Raw genomic sequence first — 5,147 nt, 5'->3', positions numbered from 1 at the left:
ATGCAAGGCTTTGAAGCCTTACTGACTAGCTTGGGATTTCTCCCAAGGGCAGGGCATCAGGGAGAAGACAGGTGGTCAGGATTTTGGTTAGAGCACATGGGACCCTCAGTCCCACATTTCAAGTCTTGGAAAATGCTACCCAGCTAAAAGAGCCAGAGATGCAAGCCCAGATAAGCATACAAGGAGAGTCGGGGCAGTGTCATCTGTGAAGGTGGAAGGTGGCAAACAAGCTAAATGAGAACAAAAGAGAGAGTTCCGAGTGGCAGATTGATGCGGGGAGAATGCAGCCATCAATGTCATTTGAAAAATACACCATGACGTGGGAGAAATGCTCACACAGAAAGTTAAGTAAAAACTCTAGATATAAGTCTATATTCAGCATGAATATATATATATATATATTCATTGGGGGAAAATGAAATATACACACACATAATAAATATAAAACAGTGTTTATATCTGATGATGTACTTACAATTTTTAAAATAACTCTCAGTACTTTCTAAAATGTCTACTACACATAGTATTTTATTTATTTATTTATATTCAGAAGAAAGGTTATTTTTAAAAAGAAAAAGACATTTTCACCAAGATAGTGCTAAAAAAGCAAAGAAGGAAGCCATTGGCCCTCCCGAAACCGAAGCCAAAGCAAAGGCTGTGAAGGCCAAGAAGACAGTGCTGAAAGGCATCTATTCTACTCAGAATGAGACCAAAGCAAAAGACCTGCGAGTCACCCACATCCCAGCAGATGAGACACTGGCGTCTCTCAAGGGCACCTCCCAGCGGGACCAGCTACATCACCATTCTGCCCTCAAACTCCCCTGAGGACAGAGTCCGCCTTGAAGAAGATCAAAGAGAACTCCCTGCTCTGTGCACTGTGGACGTCCAGGCCAGTAAGGCCCAGCTCAAACAGCTGTGACAAAGCTCAGTGAACTTGACTGGCCAAGGTCAATCCCTTGATGCGGTTCGATGGAGACAGAAGAGGAGTATGTTTGATGGGACCCTGACTACGGTGCCTAGGACGTGACCGCCAACCCTGGGGTCACCTAGCCCGGCTTTGTCACCTCCAAACAAAGAAAAGAAAGAGAAAGGAAGTCACTGAGGACCCTTTGTCGTGGCTCTGTAATCATCGCCCCAGAAAAAAAGAAAAAAGAACGGATCTTGTGACTAATTTTAAAATCAGAGGATGTGTTCAAATTCCCCTTTATACTCACTCACCTTTTGTCTCTTGCCGGCTGGGTGCTAATACCAGGAACTGGGCTTTTGTTCCCATAGCCCCGGGCTTCTCTTCATCAATAATGGTTTGTCGGAACTATTTTCTGAATCAAACCTGGGGCCCTGGAAGAGGAGGAGGATTTCTGATCAACCCCCAGTGTGTGTCCTGCACAAGTGAACTTTCAAAGAGGACAGAGAGAGAAAATGAAAAGTCGGGGTAAGGAGGAGAAACTATTTTCTTTATACTCAAGCTAAGCATTTTGGTTATCTGATTGTGTTTAAGCAATGGAATAAAATGGAGTCAAGGCTTGTGTTTGTTAAAATTTTTTTTAAGTTTATTTATTTTGAGAGAGAGCAGGAGAAGGTCAGAGAGAGAGGAAGAGAGAGCATCCCAAGCAGACTCTGTGCTGTTAGCACGGAGCCCAAAGTGGGGCTCGAACTCATGAACCGTGAGATCATGACTTGAGCCAAAACCAAGAGTCAGATGCTTAACTGACTGAGCCAGTCATGGGCTCCTATGTTTTTATTTTTTAATGATCCATTTTTCCCTTCATTCATTTGTTGAATCATCAAATCTCAAGGTTGAAAGAGGCCTACAAGCTCATCTGATCCAATCCTTTCATTTTGCAGAAGGGAAACTGAGGCTCAATTCTGAGTTGAGTCAGAATTTAGTAAGGAGGACACACAAAGACAGAAGTGAGGAGGAACAATGAGGTTGTAGTGAAAAATATTGTATGATTTGAGATTATACAGAATTCCAGCATTTCTAAGCCATGTGAATGTCTTATTCCCACTGAGACTCAAATCTGCAAATGGAAATGGAAATAATCTGCCCCACAGAGTGGATATCTGGAAAATACCAAGCAAGTGCCAGGCATGTGGTCAGATCTCCATATACGTCACACACCGTGCAAAGCAGGTGACACCCAAGTGTCATACGTCTCTGCACATTCAACGCGAGGTCGGGAGTTGCTATTATCCTTCTGTTACTGACCTAGAAGACAAAGCAACAAAGCTGGAAAGCTGCAGAATCAAAATTCACACACATTCCACAAAAGCAGGAGTTGGAGGCATTGAACACTCTATCACCCCCAGACTGCTACTTTATACTTTTAGAACCAGGAGTGAACACACTGTAAAAACTGCCAAGTGCCCAAAACGTAAGGAATTACTCTTCTTTCTAAATATCCAGTGTGGTTGGGGTTTTTCTCAGATTCCAAGTCTGAATCAGCAGTTTCTCCTCTAGGCTACTTTGCTAAGTGATAACTCAGGCTCTTTCCAGGTGGTTTCTAAAGGTCACTTGATTATAGTTCTGAGCGTGCAGATGATCTGATGGCCTTAGCATAGACACGCACGGGTCCAACGAGGTCCTCCGGTGCAGGAAGTGGAAAATACACCTTTTCAAGACAACCTCTCACTGGGAGTCAGGAAGCCCTTCATCCCATTCCTGGCTGCACAACATGTACCTTCCTGGCCACAGGCACAGTCACTGACCTTGCTGGAGCTCAATTTCTGCATCCATAAAATGGAAACTTATATTCAAATAAGGACAAAATAGTATTGCCCACAAGTGTCTTTGCCGATACCGACAAAGTAGGATGTGAAATTCAAGACCCTCAAGTCCAGGGGTCATAAACTTAAATGCCAGTAGGGGCCGGGCAGATGGTATCACTGGGTGACATAAATCCTTGTCTCAGACAATAGGGAGAGGTAAGGACTGTGGTGAAGGAAGGACCCTCACTGAAAGAATTGTTGAGCTCCAGCTTGGTGCAGAAACGTGGGCCCAAGGCGTCTAGATTTCTCCCATTATCAACAGAAGGCAGAAATTGTATTTTTTATAAAACCTATTTGGAGTTCTAAATGCTGGCAATTAACTCAAATCATTTGGGTACCAAATAGACAGTTCTGGGGCCTGGATTTGGCCATGGGGTGATGGTTCATGACCCTCGATTCTGACCTATCTCAGTCCCATCCCAGGTGAGGAAACCGAGGTTCTATGAGGTTAATGGAGTGACCTGTCACCACCAGGACCAGAATCCAAGTGTCCTGTTACCTAGTTCAGGCTCTTCCCTAGCACCTGGCTGCTTTACTTTGGTTTGCTGGAGTGGACCGGAAAGGGAGGATTATAAATTCAACACAGCCAGCCGCAAACCTCAGATTCCCCCTCTTCCACCCTGACTGGGTTATTTGGCCAGAGCACAAGGCACAAAAAAGATGATTCACATCCTGTTCTGCTGCCCGGGAGGTCGGCAGTGAGGGGAAAGGGCATTGGACTCACGTTACAGTCAGGGACATTTCATTCTGTTTCAGACTTTGACATGTGTGCATCTTCATAGAAGTCTCCATCGTTATTCCGGTAATGCCCACATTTCCCTGTCTAAATTCTCAAGTGCTACCTCCCTCTTACCTGCCGAGCAGAGCGCACTTCCCCATGGCCATGCTGCTGTGTCGCACAGGAAGATAAGCTGTTGCCAGGAGAGCCGGCTTCACAAGTCAGAACCATGGAAGGTAAGAGGCACCAGGTTACACAGAAACAATTACACCTGAGACCCTAATTGGATTATCAGCGGTCCAAAAGTCAGCCTTAAGCAATTATCTATCCCAAGTGTGTGAAAAAATCAAGCCATTTCTTCACTGTCCTTCTGCACAAAGGGGAGAAAGGTTCTTACAACCTGCAAGAGAGTTCCTACTAATGAGGCAGAAAGCAAATTCTTGGAGGAAGAAATTACATACATCCACACAACTCATTCGTGGGTTCTCCTCTATTATAAAAAGGATTTTTTTAAGAATTTTGTTAAATGGTTTATTTATTTTTGAGAGGGAGAGAGACAGAGTATGAGCAGGGGAGGGACAGAGAGAGAATGAGACAGAATCCATGAAGCAGGCTCAAGCTCTGAGCTGTCAGTACAGAGCCCGACACAGGGCTCGAACCTGTGAACCATGAGATCATGACCTGAGCCGGAGTTGGACACTCAACTGACTGAGCCACCCAGATGCCCCAAAAAGTTTAAAAAAACACAAAAGTAAGGAATTTAAATCTGTATTCATGGCCCAGTTCTACTTCCGTGTTGAGCTCTGCCAAAGATCAGATAACCTTTTCAAATTTCCCAAGTGATCTCTTATCACCTCCGAATCACCAGACCTTCAATTCGAGGCCACGTGAATTTCAGACTGTCCACGCGCCAGCCCCCATGTGGGGTCCAGAGGGGAGTAGTATCAGTGAGTGAGGTCTCCAAGAGCTCAGAGCCTCTGGGTGGAGAAGCCAACACTGAACCAGGACATCACAGAACGATGCAACCCACCTCCGTGTAAGTCTGGACATCTACACCAAGCACTATGGAGGCAGAAGTGGGAATAGCCAGCAGTACCTGGGAAAGTCAGGGAAGGCTGCATGAAGGAGGCGACACTAATGGGTGTTGAAGGATGAATAGGAGTTTGCCACAGAGACAAGGCAGTGGATTGTCGCTATGAGCAGAGAACACAATACCTGGCCGCGGTGTGAAAATCCTGGTTCCCTCAGGAGTCCCTGTGTGATTGAAGAGGGCGTCGGAGCACAGGACCTGTGGTTTTGTGCAAAGTGCTTTTTGTCTCACTATCTCATCTGATCCCTAAAATAGCCCCAGGCTCATGAAGCCAGTACTGGTGCTGATTACCTGTCACGTGCCAGGCACTTGGGTAAGTACTTTGCATTCATAATCTCACTTCCTCTTCATACTAGAAATTTGCAGGAAATACCTTTCCTATCCCCATTCTTCCATTGCAGACCGGAAGTCCGAGGCTGCAAGCCATTCCTAGCCGGCCCCAGGGTCACAGAGCAGAACCAGGACTCCGCCCCGGCAGCCTGACTCCAAGGACCACGCTCTTGACTGCCCATGCGCCACCCACATGAGGCAGTGCCGAGCACAGCTCATTCATGGGATCTTGGTAAGACG

At 45.9% G+C, this 5,147-nt stretch overlaps 1 long non-coding RNA gene across 1 annotated transcript; it reads right to left on the bottom strand.

Moving 5' to 3' along the window:
• Positions 1-1,224: 1,224 nt before the first annotated feature.
• Positions 1,225-4,786, bottom strand: LOC144219910 (uncharacterized). Its single transcript, XR_013331535.1, has 4 exons — positions 4,703-4,786; positions 3,623-3,699; positions 2,123-2,209; positions 1,225-1,338 (listed from the first exon to the last, which is right to left on the bottom strand). It is a non-coding gene; the product is annotated as an uncharacterized LOC144219910 (long non-coding RNA).
• Positions 4,787-5,147: the final 361 nt, after the last annotated feature.

This window comes from Crocuta crocuta, unplaced genomic scaffold, assembly GCF_008692635.1.
Source record: "Crocuta crocuta isolate KB4526 unplaced genomic scaffold, BGI_CrCroc_1.0 scaffold119, whole genome shotgun sequence".
NCBI lineage: Eukaryota > Metazoa > Chordata > Mammalia > Carnivora > Hyaenidae > Crocuta > Crocuta crocuta.
Note: the sequence above shows the minus strand (reverse complement) of the source record. Positions and strands in the feature narration are given on the sequence as shown.